Source organism: Frieseomelitta varia, unplaced genomic scaffold, assembly GCF_011392965.1.
Source record: "Frieseomelitta varia isolate USP_RPSP 00005682 unplaced genomic scaffold, Fvar_1.2 scaffold_468, whole genome shotgun sequence".
NCBI lineage: Eukaryota > Metazoa > Arthropoda > Insecta > Hymenoptera > Apidae > Frieseomelitta > Frieseomelitta varia.
Window position 1 is genome coordinate 116756 of NW_025110221.1, and position 16203 is coordinate 132958.

Sequence of the window (16203 nt, forward strand, 5' to 3'; positions counted from 1 at the left end):
AAAAAAAAAAAAAAAAAAAAAAAAAGAAAAAAAAGAAGATGGAAATGAACGAAAAGATAATTTTAAGGCGTTAATTTTACAGTCTCGAAAGAAATCTATTACGCTGATGTCACAACGCAGCATTTACTTACGTTAACGCAGACATTCACACACTTACCAATGTACGATATATCTCGCACGCTGTTTGGCCCGTCACTGTCAATTTTTCAAAGTGTAGTTACATACGCTACCTATATATACATATAATATATATATATATATATATATATATATTATATTTTAGAGGCAATTTTGATGTTTGCGAAATCTCGAGTCCGTACGACAAAGCCGTTCGGAACGTTCTTGAGGCCGTGATGATCTCTCTCCTAACTAACGATTAATTATTACGAAGCAACTTACGTATTAATAACTATATACATACCTACTTTGTGATATGAATCTCTCTGTCAAGCGACAGACTTTGTCGTACGGATCTCTCCGTATACATGTGGATTAGGAACAAAAAAAGGGGAAAAAGTGCTGTGAATAGAGAGAAACAAAAGGAGGGGGACGACAGACAAAGGGAGGAGAAGACGGAGGATGCGAGAACAAGTGTTAAAAAAAAAAAGAAAGGATTACATTACACGTTGAATCAAATTGAGTTCAATTTACAGGTTTCATTAAAGATGAAAAGTACGAGATTGTTAACAGGAGAGATATTACTAATAATTGCATCCACGCTGCAATTGTATGTACATATAGATATATATTATAATAGTTAGAGCGATTTATAACGAGCAATCGAGAAAGAAATGAACACGTGGTTATGTTTATTATATAATTATATGCGTATATATATATATATATATATATATATATATATATATACATATATATATATATATATATATATATATATATATATATATANTATATATATATATATATATATATATATATATATATATATACATATATATACGTATATATAATTATATATGCGATTAGTAAGATTTTACGGTGTCGATACGACGACGTTCCGTTTCTAACCTAAAAACGCATCGTTTTGTACGATTTATGGCGAGTGTTGCTGATCGAAAACAAACGATTTCGAACGCGCGACCTGCACAACTTTTCCATCGTGTTACTTAAATATTTTTACAAAAAGTCTTTCTCGTATACTGTTTCGCGATGAATGTAACATCGTGTCCCTAGGATATTCTTCTTTTCCTCTTCTTTTCGTTCTTTTTCTTTTTCTTTTTTTTTTTTTTCCTTGGTCGACTCATTTAAAACTTCGTTCCGGCACCTAATCGGTCGTCACACGGATTGATTTCTGCTTATATCGTTGTTATCATTAGTATTATCAATACTATTGTACTTTCTACTCTGTCTACCACCGGTATACTCATAGTTTAGTTTAACGCGTACACGTTGATTTCGTAGCGGATGTTTCTTTTAACCGACTCTTTTGATCGACTCTGTATTTGCTGTATGTAACACATTCCCAGACTAATATATATTTTATCATAATCGAGGATAAAAGGGAGAAAAAACGGTGTGCGAAAAAAGAGCGGCGGCGTGGGGGGGGGGGGGGGGGGGGGAGTCAAGAGGGAGAGAGCGTTTCAAGTATTAGGTAGGAAGTTCTAACATAGCGACGAGAATTAAATAAATTAATTGAAATGTTGTGTACATAGATATTGACTATTAATATAAACTGCTTATAGATGTAACGTATTTTTTGTAGGGACCATAATGTATAAGCAAAGTAATACGAGGACGTTTTCCCGTTTTTTCGTTCGTTCTCTGTTTTTTTTTTTTTTTTTTTTTCCCCCTTTCTTCGAACGATTCTTGAACGGTGATATCGCGTGAGTGTGAGAGTCGAAAGTTTTTTTCTTTTAAAGCCCAAGGTTCGTGCAAAATCGAAGCGCGAGTAGGAAGAAAAGCAATATAATAAGCTTTGCGGTGTACGAGGAGAGGGAGAGAGATACGAAGAGTTGACTTCTTCGTGAATTATGGACCTAGAGATTAAATGTATGTAATAATTATGGAAGCTCGTGGGAAGTTGAGATTTAAAGACGTATACACTGTTGAGAAAGATCTCGAAACGCGTCGAGACATTTTCTGTTTGTAACACTCGCGGAAGAGATTTTATCAAACGCTGTGAGCGGCATTTGTAGTTGACGAAATCTTTTCTGGGAGCGTAATGGAAAGCGAGTAGAAAGAATCTAAGCCGTGTGTTGTAACTCGTCTGACGTTGATCGACATGTTGAAGGAATGTAGAAAAATTCAACAGATCGTTTTTCATTTTCTCTGTGCGATTCGACACGTCTCGTGCAATAAAATTCATTTCCTTTCTTTTGTTTAGACAATAATTAAACAACACGTCAAAGTAAAACCTCTTACAAAAAAAAATATATATATATTTGGCTATGGTTGAAAGAAGAAAGTTCGTTGCGCGATGACCTTGAGCAGCCTCGATCCACGTCGACCGAGTTATATTTCGAAACGAAGTACCAGAGATTGTAAACTATTGATAATTAATATTGTGATTGATGGGAAAGATGGCCACACGAATTTGTTCGATAAAGCGCCCCAACGACTTTCAAAAAGCATTTCAGTTCGATTCCAGCTGTTTGATACGTGCTAATGCCATGCCATTTCATACGCCACAGAGAACGTGAGTTAACCATAGCGCACACCGACACCCACCTACCTATGGGTAACACACTGTACCTATTTCGTGTTACCTACTATTGTTTTACTGTTAGGTATACACTAGACCTGTGGTTCTCAATGCGGGGCTCATGTCCCACGGCGATAAACGGCGGGGGGGGGGGGAAGGCTAATTTGATTTTCTAGGGGGGACAATACGAGAACGAGTCATGAACAGTGAATTTCCTGCATTCTTTAAAATGAAAATTTAACTTTTCAATTTTTTTTTCTTTCGGATGTCACGTTCTTTGGAAGCTCGTTCAGACCTTGAAATTAAGTTGGTGTTTGAGGCTTCCTCCACAAAAGTCAAAAACTTTACTTTTCGAATAATAAAAATTACGTGTGACAGGGGTTGGGATTTTAGAGATGCTTAGGTGGGGCATGGCCAAAAAAAGATTGGGAACCACTGCACTAGACGAATTCTCCATCACACCAGTGAAGGCTGCTTGAGTTCACAACCCGCGCGATTTACAACCCGATTGAAATTTATTGTTGACTCGAGTATCGATGCATTTGGCCATATAATAAGAGTAAAGGGCGAAGAGGGAGGGGGACAAAGTAGCAAAGTAAGATTGCCCCGTTTCGATTACGCTGATCACAATGGAAAGGATAATCTTTGACCGATTTCCGTAAATCTACGGAGCCGCGCGAAAGATTAACATTGCCTTAAAGAAACGAAAGATTAATTGAATTTAATAAGGGACGCTCTGACGATGGTACAAGTGGCAAAGGTGAAATCAACGGGTGATGAAGGACGATTGTAAATTTGCGAAGACAGAGAGATAAATAGAATATATGGAGAATAATGTTAGATGTAAGGAACAAATCTCATATTGTCATAAAAAAAAAAAATGATTTATCGTTTTCTTGGATATATATATATATATATATAATTTTAAATCCCCTATGAGATAGAGAATGTGTCGTGCGCGCGCGCGGTCGAAGAAAGCGGTTTTTTTCTCAGCGTGAACCTTCTGTTTTTCATATCAAACACCGAATTTCTTCCGTAGATATGGAAATCGTGTTAGACATCGGGTAAACTTTCGTTTTTACGTTTCGCCAGGAAGTGAAAAGACGATGGCGATAACAACGCGGATTATTATCGCCCGGGACAATGTCTTTTCCCTCCGGCCGTCGAAACATATAAAAGTTTCTTTTCCTTCTGTCAGAAGTAAGGCACAAACAATGTATTTACAATGAATAAATGTTTTGAAAAACTGTTAAAAACTGGCATTACTTTTGTTCAGATTATAGAAAGTACACTCCTCCGACTACTTTGGCATACAATTTTGACCCACGTTTAAAACGTCGTTTCTGAGAAATTGAATGTTACGTGTACCAGCTGTGAAGACCTCGAGCAAAATTTTTAGAAAGCAAATCTCAATTCGCGCATTTTGTGAAATAAATGGGAAATATAGAAAGAAAGCCCGGAGTCTAATTTCAAAGACAGGGTCACAAAAGTTCGCGAAGTTTAGATTTTTTGGTAAATAAAAATTTGTTCGATTTATGGGCATTGAAATGCTAACGCCACGTAGCGACGAAACGATGGAACTAAAATGTATTGCTGTCCTCCTTGTACATTAGTACGCTCTCTGTCTACGAACGAGACAGGTGCCGCCATCTGTTGGATGTTTCCTTTTGTACTTTTAGTACCAATCAAAATTGAGGTGGCAGCACTATCCGCAGACAAGGAGCGCAACAGTGTGTGACAAGGACATAGTTATGCAGTGTGATAGACAAGGAACGCACCAAGTGCAACAAGGACAACGATAGATTTTAGTTCCATCGACTCACCGCTAAGCGACGCTAGCGTTTCAATGTCCATGAATCGATTAAATGTTTATTTGGAAAAGAAATCAATTAAGAAGATAATTTATGAATTTTTGCAGTTGTATCCTCGTTTTGAGATCCTAATTTTTCTTTCTATGTTCCATTTGATCCAGAAAATGTATGAATAAAAATTTGAAATTTTTACTCATTGTTAGTAGATCGAACCAGGGTGGACAAGAAGAACAATAGTATGCGACAAGGACCGAGCTATCGGTCAATTTCATCACTTCACTGCTAGTGTTTCAATGCTAAGAATGTAAGAGCTATGGTCTTTGCTTTAATAAAGAAAAACTTGTATTTTGACTCCGATTTTTCTTTTTTATACATTTGGGATATATTTCGCGAATGAATGATGTCTACATATTTGTACTTATTCTAGAGCGAATTCAGTAAGGGAATGACTACAGTTAAATTAAGATAAATGTATATACGATACGTTGTAACTCGAAACATTGTAATGAAAGGACTTTCACCGAAAGTGCACGTTTTGACGGATTAGCTTTCGGGCAGAAGAGGTCCCCACATGTCCATCCGACTAAGGCAAACTTATTTACGACAATTTAACGATGATTTAACGATCAAAAATACAAAGTAAATTTGAGAACATTTTATTTATTGCTCGGATATTAAGGTATGTCCCAAGGAATATTCTATAAATTTTGTACAAACAATGAGCATCGTAAATCCTAACAGCCTCGCTTGAGACTTTCAGGTAGTTAGTGATAATACACACACTTTAAGCTCCTCGCTTTCCTTTGGTTACAATTAAATTAAAATAAATGTATATACGATACGTTGTAACTCGAAACATTGCAATGAAAGGACTTTCACCGAAAGTGCACGTTTCGACGGATTAGCTTTCGGGCAGAAGAGGTCCCCACATGTCCATCCGACTAAGGCAAACTTATTTACGACAATTTAACGATGATTTAACGATCAAAAATACAAAGTAAATTTGAGAACATTTTATTTATTGCTCGGATATTAAGGTATGTCCCAAGGAATATTCTATAAATTTTGTACAAACAATGAGCATCGTAAATCCTAACAGCCTCGCTTGAGACTTTCAGGTAGTTAGTGATAATACATACACTTTAAGCTCCTCGCTTTCCTTTGGTTACAATTAAATTAAAATAAATGTATATACGATACGTTGTAACTCGAAACATTGCAATGAAAGGACTTTCACCGAAAGTGCACGTTTCGACGGATTAGCTTTCGGGCAGAAGAGGTCCCCACATGTCCATCCGACTAAGGCAAACTTATTTACGACAATTTAACGATGATTTAACGATCAAAAATACAAAGTAAATTTGAGAACATTTTATTTATTGCTCGGATATTAAGGTATGTCCCAAGGAATATTCTATAAGTTTTGTACAAACAATAACGAGCATCGTAAATCCCAACAGCCTCGCTTGAGACTTTCAGGTAATTAGTGACAATGCACTTTAAGCTCCTCGCTTTCCTTTGGTTCGGGATTATTTACTTTTCGATTAGTTCAGACGTTTTGGAAAAAACAGCGACGTATAGTCGGCAGGCACAAAAGAACCGAGAACAGCAATTGGCAAAAGAGATTTTATAATCGAATGTGCGAGATCATCTGATTTCAAATGATTTTTAAAGTAACGGCTTTCAGCTATTCTGCAATAATAAATTTCAGACTCATTTAAATTACATCTTACATACAATATTTTAATTCACAATATAATATATTTTATTGTACAATATATACAATTATATAATATAACGTATTTCCAATATATCTTATATACAATATTTTATTACAACAATATAATGTATTTTATTGTACAATATATACACTTACTATAGAATATAACGTTTTTCCAACACATCTTACATACATAATATTTTCGTTGATTGATACTCATTAAATTATTTGTATGAACGGCAATACAATTTAATGCAACCAACGGAGGAAAACCAATTGGAATTTCGTCTTGGCTTATGCGTATCCATGGAGGGGGTTTTATTCTCAAACGTCGAACCCCATTGGCCAACGTTCGAATGTAGCGCAACGAGACGCTCGAGCCAACTGCGTGAAGCGACCTCTGTAGCCATCTTGTGGCTCTTGTCCCTCTTCGGACGTTTCCGTCAGTTGTCCACAGGCTTTTCTAGCGTGCGGACGTCTGTGAGTGTAGTGTGTGTTCTGTCACCTACGGAGTCGCGTTTTCGCAAACGAACGCCCCACCGTACCTTCCATATTCAATGTGTATGGCGATTCAGGTGAGTGTCCATCGATCATCAGTTACTCCTCGAAATAATATTCCCGGTGAAATCTCGCTGTGTCTCGCGTCGGTGTGCACCGCTCCGGAACTCGGGAGAAGTCGATCGTTGGATTTTACGGGGCGCTGTGTACGCGCGCGTGTGCCCACTCGTTTGATTGCGTGCTTCCCTTCCTACATTCTACGTGCCTACAAACACGCACACTACGTACCTATATTCGCGTTGCACGACGCTCGCGAGGTTCTCTCGCCGTGTGTTGGTGGTATGCGTGGCGTGCGCGCGAGCGCGTTCGCGCGTCTCTTCACCGTGCACACGATTCGTCCGACCCTCTGCACACGCTCTTTTACACGCATCGAAATACGTGTGTTGCGCGGACGACGAACTCTGGCGTCTCGTCGAAACCCGCCGTCGCCGCCACCGCCGCTGACGCCACTGCCTATCTGCTTCCATACATTTCGATCGTTTTGAAACCATCTCGCTGTTTTGGGTGGCCGAAGTGGAACGTGTATTGTCTCTTGTTACGATTCGATCCTTAGACAGAGATACAAAGAATCCCCTTCGTCGAGTGCCTGTTTGGTAAAGGCAAGTTGCTTTCAGCAAGTGTATCCTCGAATTCCCGGGGCAGCTCCAATTGCGGAGTTACACGCCGACTCAGCGTTGTTCGTATTGCTTGATTCGAGCACAGTCCTCCGTCCTGTCTCTGCACGTTCGGTTGGCCAGAATGACAGACGGACGGGACCGAGGTCAACGACGAGCGGAGGCACGCTCCGTGTGACACGCGACTCGCACGCCAGAAGTGTACGCGTGTCTGTGTATTTCCCTTTTCCTTGCGTACATCTTTGCTGACCCAGCGGCGGTCGATCACGGGCACACCCGTCTCTCTGAAATGATCTAATCGAAATCGACTCGTGCTCGAGTGCTCCAGTCCATGCTCATTCCGTTCTTGTTCGTTGTTTCCTTTGTTTTTCTTGCTCGAATTAAAAAAAAAAAAAAAAAAACGTGGCAGATTCGATCACTTTAACCTCGGCTAGACCTCGGAGGGAGAGAAGCACGTGATATTAATATGATGATAAAATCGCGAACGCCTTTTACCATTCTTTTTGCAGTCGTGAAGCGTTTGGTTTTGAACCGCGTGAAGCTAGCCGCTGTTCACCGCGCTCGCATCCGACTCGGTGTTTGATCGACCGCCCGACGGAAGTCACTACGTTGATCGAATGTTTTTTTTAAAGAGGATCTTCTCGTGACTTTCGTAGCCAAAGTAAATGCGTGATAATCGTTTGTTTTCGAATTGGAGATCACCCGTTTTAATTTGAGACGACAAACGGAATGTGGGGACGGATTAACAGGTTAATTTGGATTAATCAGTTGTTGCATAAATCTCATACGTATGCGTGTACATCTTAAAATATTTAGTACAGGGATATTCCACGCGCAAAAATAAGCGAGAAATGTAGAATAAAATATTTTTATTTAAGACATTTTGCAAGGAACATTTTATTCTGCGTTCTTTATTTGTTTTCGTGCATAGAACAATTTTAATTCTGTTAATCATTCTTCTCTGTCATGTCCAGAATTGGCTAAATTATACTTGATAAATCTTCAAACTCGATTTTCTCGAGAAGGCTTCGATGAAAAAATTTTATTCATCTTTCTGGACTCGTTTTCTCACGTAGATTCATTTATTCGATACTAATTACTATTATACATCCTCCATAATAAGATCATCTGGTGGATTATTACGAGTTGACATTTATTAAAATCGTGTATTTTATAAAGAAAACTAAATTATATTATATTTCGAAGATTTTATTACTTACTTTTATTACTTTAGAAAACTAAGTTATATTATGTTTCGAATATTTTAATATTAGAAGTTTATTAAATTAGTTTCTCAAACTTATCAACGATTAAGAAAATTGAAATTCGACTGAAAAATTACTTCATTTCAGTTTCTGTGAATGTCTTGGTTTCATTTGCCTTGGTTTCATTCATCATCTGACGTATTATCTATAATTGATATTCGATTTCTCCAAAAATAAATGACTTCGTTACCAGATTATCTGTATTAAAGCGCTTGTATCTGCATTTAGAAATTGCGTCTTTAAATTTAGAAGCATTGTAAATTGTTTTGACCACCTTAATGATCCTGGCGTTAATAAACATTACGTATTTAACGTCGACAAGTGATTTATAAGAGCGACTACCATCTATCAGGTGACCAATCTCGTTATTCTACGTCGTTCGGTGTTGACTCGACGTATTATGTCAATGTCACGTAAAGCGTAAAATTACGTTTCGTTGTAATTATTTTCTTTTCCTTGTTTATTACAAATTATATTATTTAAATCTGAATTTCACTCACACATATATATTGATTTAATTATAACGAAACATATATATGTGTATATATATATATATGAAATTCAGATTTAAATAATGTTATTTGTAATAAACAAGGAAAAGAAAATAAGTACAACGAAACGTAATTTATATATATGTATATATGATAAACTCGTATCGCGATTGATCATTTAAGGTGCAAAATTATTATAAAACATTTGTTTCCAGCCGTGTCTGAACGACGATTCGTTGTTTTGCGAAAGAATGCAACATGTCTGACAATTGTGTTAATAAATTAGAATACATATATAATCCGTCACGCGTTCCGTGGATGTCGAGTGACGTCAAATAACGCAAGGTCATCCCCGTGCATCTTCCAGCCGCTTGGCAATTTATTAATTTGCAGTTGTTTCGAGCAGAACGTCACGATATAATTGTCGAATAAACATTATTTTCTCAGTATTTCTCCTTGTACGTGTTTTCCGCTTTTGAGGTTAGGTTTCCTTAGGAACTTCTAGTTTACTCTCTTTTCTTTCCAACGACGTGTAAAAATTATAGGAGATTGTTAATACGAGAGAAATGTGTTTCTTAGGTTAGGTTTTCTATTCCACGGGGCAACTGTGATTGATACACGTGTCAAGGTCATGTCAAGGTCGCATTTGCTTCTTAATGAAAGTAAATACATACATAAATGTATATACATATATATGACTAGAGATGGTCACGTCCCAAACTAAAATCACATTTGCGAACGACATTTTTAATATTCATACAAATGAATAATATCAATATGCATTGACATTCACGTAAACGATAAATGAAAATGTTTTCAGACGTGCAATTTTTTTTTAAAGAAAATAGAATGATGATATTCGTATATATATATATATGTATGTATGTATGTGAAAGAATAATATTTTAGATAACAATGTTTTTATTTTAAATTAAATCGAATAAGCAAAGTTTTATTACATCAAATGGGTTTTCTGTCAGGTGTGCCGCGAAGCTTTCATCGCGTTCATTCAATCATTCATACACGGGATTTGTCTAAATCGAATTTGTCCCGACAATCCGCCGTTAATTCCGTGGCTTTGTTAAAATGTCCAACGACAAGTCATTCTGTCGATAAGTCATTCCGAGAGGTTTTACCTTTGTCAAGGATTCCTTTCAAAAATCTTATCTTGATGTACACGGGGGATTTGACCTTGCATTCTTTTTTTTTTAATTGACAATGGAAATTTTTTAACGATACTGAACTACGTTCTACGCTTCTTTTTACTGCAATGCATTAATCTGCGCGAACGAATACAAAGCGAGTTTCGTTTAAAAATACGAAAGTTTTTTTTGTTTAAAAGTTCAAAAGTTTTGGAAGACCGATATAAATGAGACACCCTGTACCCAGTCGGTTAGATTCGGACAAGCACTGCCTTGAATGCAGGTAAATTGATAAAACTGCAACGCAAGGTATTCTTAGATGGTAACTGCTCGACAGACGTTATTCTCGTTTCCGTAAATTGCCACCCATGGTGATTTCCCTTCTCTCGAGGGGGGGAAAAATGAGTGACGTCATCCACTCCCACGAACCGTGCGTGAAAAAGAGACTGAGAGTTGCCCTTCTTTTTTGCCGAGCATTATTTAGTCTGTCCTAGCATTTACATTTAATCTCTCAATTTATAATTATTTAGTAATTATTCCTAGTAACTGCAATATTTGTTTGATTCTCTTCGTTTATTATTATTATTATTTTTTAAATAAAAAATATATTTAGAAAGACTTAATTACTCTGAAACGTGAATCTCGGGCAAGTGCTAAGCACTTCAAATACAATAACTGTCGAAAGTTTCCTGCAACCATTTCCCTAAATGGGAAAGTAAATATTTGAAATTTTCTGAAGTTTATTGGGAAGTCCGGTTCGGTTTTAACTACCAAAGTAATCAAAATGGCTAATTTGTAATTTTCTATATTTATATTTATTTTTATATATTTATAATATAATATATTTATATACGTAAATTTTATATATTTGTATATTTTTAGATACTCGAGCGATTTTTGATAAATTATATTAATAGAAGCTTATTTTCTTCATCTCGTATTATTAATTTTTTTCTTGTACCTCGTACTTTAATTTCTTTGGCTTTGTTAAAATGTCCAACGACAAGTCATTCCGAGAGGTTTTACCTTTGTCAAGGATTCCTTTCAAAAATCTTATCTTGAATATTATTATGAATATTATACTTTTAACCGCCGGTAGTTCTGACGTTAAATGAAAATGACCGATGAAAAGCTATCTATCTGCTTTTTTAATCGCAACAGGCAAAAATAATGAACGTTTATTGTTTAACACACGATGTTATAACTGTTCACTTCAGTAGGGCAGAGTTGTTTCTCTTTCTTTGGTGGTAGAACAAACATTTATGTCGCAATGTGTAAAACGCATTGTATGATGTTGTAAAAGTATACACTAGAACAGACTGTTTCTCTTCCGTCGGTAGAATGCTTCTTTTCTCTCTCTTTCTCTCTCGGCATACGCTAATGTTTTTGTTATACTTGACGTCATTAAGCTGTAGATAAACACAAATTACACTATTACCGACAATCACCTTGGAAAAGTTCTTCGCACGATTATGTACGAACACGGTTTATCCTTTATTCAGCAGTTAAGACTGATAAGACTGATTGACTGACCGATAAAAAAAGAAATTAAAGTGTCAGTAATTTAAAATGACGTAAATCAGTGTTTCCCAATCTTTTTTTTAGCCCATGCCCTTTTCTCTAAAATCCTAATGCAACTCTTGTGACACATAATTCTTGTTGTTCAAATAGTGTATTTTTTTTTTATTTCAAATGGAGAAAGTCTAAAAGGCCATTAACTTCAAGGTCTAAACTAAAGAAAAGTTAAATTTTCATTTAGATGAAAAAAGAAATTCGCTGTTGGTAACTCATTCTCGAATTACCTCGCCTAGAAAATCAAATTTGCCGCCTTTGTGAGGCGTGGGTTCCCTAAGTTGGGAACCACGGGCGGAAATGAAACGTGCTCGTGTCTCTCCCGGTCGAGGAAAAACATTTTCGATCTTCCGTATTCCCTTACATCGGTTGTGTTAAGACAAAATGATATGTAATTGATAGAGAAACGAAGATATCGGTCAGAAGTTACTCGTGCTCGGGCGAACAGGTTCTCTCTTTAAAAAAAGAAGAACGCGCAGGCATTAGTCAGCCGTGATAGAGGAGAACTCGTTTGCCTTAAAGCGAGTTTTACTAGAAAAACTGCTTGCCACGTTAGTCATCCCGAGTGATATACCTAACCTAACCTAAACATACGGGGTGTCCCCCGAAAAAAGAGCACGGAGTTCGGAAACAAGACAACCTTCCTCTTTCTGAAGGAAAGAGTTTACAACGTCGTTTTCGAATTTTCGCAATTTACAGAGCTGCGAGTAATTTAGAAAAATATATAGGAGGGCAATTTAAAAAAATTACTCTTAAATATATAAGGAAAGTAATTTAAAAAGAATATGGAGAGTGAATTATTTTATCATTAAAAGTAATTTAAAAACAGTATGGAAATTCAAAAAAAAATTTTTTTAAATTAAAAAAAAATGGAAAAGCGAATTATAATAGTGCAGAGTTCGATTAAACCTTTTATACGTAATTTAAGGAAAATCATTACACGTCGCCAGTAATTTTAAAAAAATAGGAGAGTAATATAATAATAATAATAATAGTTATGAGTTTGATTAAATCAATTGTAGATAATTTAAGGAAAATACTCGTTGTTAGACGAATGGCCTTACTGGCTATTAATATTTTCTTGTAAATCAACGATTAGATAAAATGCGGATTTTTTGCAATAATTCTCCTCCTCCTCTGTAATACTACTTGAATTTTATTATAGTTCGCACTTAATCGTGACTCATTATTAAATTGCATTCTGAAGGTTTGATTTCAATGATTCTTTTTGATTTTCATTTTCACGATATCAGTTGATCATTCTGATAGAAGGTTTCGCGAGGTTGCATAAAGTGAATTGACATGATGAAACATAGAATCTCATGACTCAGAATATCATGTTTCTTTCGTGACAATAGCACGTTTACACTTTATCAAGTTGCGTTTGCAGAAGATCACGTGAAAAAACATTCTTCGCTCGTACAAACAGGAAGAAATAATTCGACATTAAAATCGAATATGTGTCACGCTTCATTCACAATTTTGAACGTAATTCTTTCCAAAAATATCTTTACGGTTATGGCAATTTGTCGTCATTTGTCTATTTCTTTCAGAGATATCGTATCACACCGATCGAGATCCAATTAAATTTAAATAAAATGCAAGAGACATCGTGGTTACTAAGATTTTCGATGTGCAGTGGACGATCATTATAATTTATTTGATCTGAGATAACTAAGATCATCAGTAACTCACGTGAAACGTATTATCTCTCCGCACTTGACATACACTTTTTCGATTAATTCAGACAAATATTTTCGATATTACGAAGAACTAAGGTAAAGATACAGAGCCAACATTAAATATACACTTCGGCAGTGATAATATATTCATATATACAGGGTGATTCACGTAACTTGCACGCCTGGAATGAACTTTTAAATCGTGCGTCTAATGAAAACTTGTTTAATACAAAAGTTGTATGTTTTTAACGCAAGCAAAATATGGCGTATCAATTTTTTGTGAGTTCCGAAATTTCCAAGGTCATCTTTATCTTTTCTTTAATCGAACCATATATTTGCATAAAATATTGAGTTTATGACTGATGTGGTCCAATAAAAAAAAAAAAAAAATGACCTTGAAAATTTCAAAGTCCCTCGACACACAAAAAAATTGACACGCCACATTTTGCCTCCCTCGAAACCATAAAATTTTTCTAACAAATTTCCACAAAATACTTCTATATTCAAATATATTTGAAATATTTCTATATATTCAGTTTCTTACAAAATTTTTCATTAGACGCATAATTCGAAAGTTATTTCCGGTGTGCAGGTTACGAGAATCACTCTAATAGAACCTAGCCTAACCGCAACTACGAACGTAACTAATTTTGAACAAAATATTTAACTTTAAATATTTATTTGAGTTATGGGGGTTCGACGAGCTCCCTTGAAAATTATGTGTTTTGTTTCTATTAAAAAACGTTCGAAATTTCCAAGGTCATCTTTATTTTTTTTCAACCGGACCATATATTTTCGTATAAATGTTCAGTTTTGGGACCGATGTGGTTTAATACTTGATCAATTTGAGATAGCTATCGACAGTGTTATAAAAACATATCCCCCTCCCTCCCTTTCCGTAAGATTGGAAAGTCGAATTGAAAGAACAAAGGGGAACAATGGCGAGAGCGGGTCGATATGAATATATACTCTCGAGATACTCTGATCGGAGAGCGCGCGTCGGACGTTCAGGGAATTCATCCCGGTCAGGTAACACGGTGCACGATTTTTCTGAATAGAGATCTCGTTATCACCTTGGCGTCTCTCTTTACAAGACCACGTGCGCGTCTGGTTTACGCGGGGACATCGGGTTACGCGCGCGCTCGTATTTCACCTGTGTAATGCTTATTAAATTTAGCACACGTGACTGGATCGTTACAGTGGTCGCGAGCCTTTTTTTTTTTTTTTTCTTTTTCTCTCTCCGTGTCAGACGGACTCTTCTCGGTGTGTCGAACATTTTGGTGAGGAAGGGATACAAACGTGTGTTATATTGTATATTTGTTCAACGTTGGTACTAGCAAAGCATAAAATTCCCCAGGTATTGGGAAATTTTTTTTTAATAATAAAATAAAATAATGATTACTTTCATCTACTGTTCAAATATTGATTTAGTATTTAAAGGAATTTCTCAGTGTTATAACAGACAATATTATATTCAGGATAATTAGTTCGTTTAATTCATATAAATGCTGCATCATTTTATTGATTTGTTTATTTTTTTTTTAATTTATATTCGCGTTAGACGAAATTTATTTCACTGTTCATTTAAATTAATGGCATGCTTGGATAATTGGGTAAATGGGTGAATAATTTTATTTTTATCAGTAGCTACTGCATTTTCTTGGATACGTTCTACCATTAGGTCAAATGTCATTCTGAAGAGCTATAGTTATTACCAATTTGTTATTGTGTTAATAATATTATAATCAATTTATCATAAATATTTTTAAGGCGTGAAACTCCTATTTTCACTGCATTGAATTCACCTCTCTTTTTTTAAAAAATATTCTAATATTGCGTAGCAAATGAAAAGTGTTTTCTTTAGAAAAAAATTGCAAAAAATTTATACGCGTGTAAAAGAAGAATTTTTTCTCGTCATTTTATTGAACTTCGAAACGAAAATTCAAGAAATTCCAACTAATTTCGTCATCCAACCCCAACGATAGTTCAAAGCTCAAAAAAAAAAAAAAAAAAAAAAAGAAAAAGGAATCGTACAGCAAGGTTCAAGAGGTCGTTTCCTTTTTAAAGAAAAAAAATTTCAATTTCGTGCCAGGAAAAAGATTTTTCAACGTTTTCAGAGGTACACGTGAACCCCTCCCCTTCTACGTGATGTGAAACCATCTTTGACACAAACGAAAGCTTTGCTTAAAAGAGTCGGAACAAAAGCTTTTGCTCTTTAAAACGAGACGGAGTAGATTGTCGTGTCAACTCTTTACGAGCAGATTGTAACAGTTTAATGTATCGACGATTTTTTTCTGTTTTTTTTAATCATTGTACCTGTGTGTGTATGTGTATGTGTTCAGTGCATAAACGGAAGAACGACGTGTTAATTACTGATGAACGTCGACACGTCGATTTAACATTGTTTTCTCTCTTTCTCTCGCTCTCTTCCAAAAGAAAAAAGAAAAACTGTCGTGAATTTTCGTTTCTCGAAAAAGGTGAAAAAGATGAGAGAATGCAACAGTGTGTGTAAACACAGCGCGCGTAACGAGCGACCGTGTGCCGGCAACAAAGAACAATGGCCGGAGATGACGAACAAAGGGGACGTTTAGAAAACACTCGGCGGGACAATCGAGCGAAACGTCGATCGATCGTACGTACGCGTTGCTCGCAACCCCGTTTATATCGCGACTACTAATTCTCCCAG

The 16203-nt window shown here is 36.0% G+C and overlaps 1 protein-coding gene and 2 long non-coding RNA genes across 3 annotated transcripts in view; 2 read left to right on the top strand and 1 right to left on the bottom strand.

Moving 5' to 3' along the window:
* Positions 1-899: 899 nt before the first annotated feature.
* Positions 900-3918, top strand: LOC122532741. Its single transcript, XR_006307560.1, has 2 exons — positions 900-2734; positions 3087-3918. It is a non-coding gene; the product is annotated as an uncharacterized LOC122532741 (long non-coding RNA).
* A 2097-nt stretch (positions 3919-6015) lies between these two features.
* On the bottom strand, positions 6016-6533 carry LOC122532745. The gene is made up of 2 exons (XR_006307564.1): positions 6350-6533; positions 6016-6165 (listed from the first exon to the last, which is right to left on the bottom strand). It is a non-coding gene; the product is annotated as an uncharacterized LOC122532745 (long non-coding RNA).
* A 108-nt stretch (positions 6534-6641) lies between these two features.
* The window catches only part of LOC122532740 (protein tyrosine phosphatase type IVA 1), a 52593-nt gene continuing 43031 nt past the window's right edge, over positions 6642-16203 (top strand). Inside the window, exon 1 of the mRNA XM_043661782.1 lies at positions 6642-6768. The gene's annotated coding sequence lies outside the window, so the exon portion shown is untranslated. The remainder of the gene's footprint in view (positions 6769-16203) is intronic.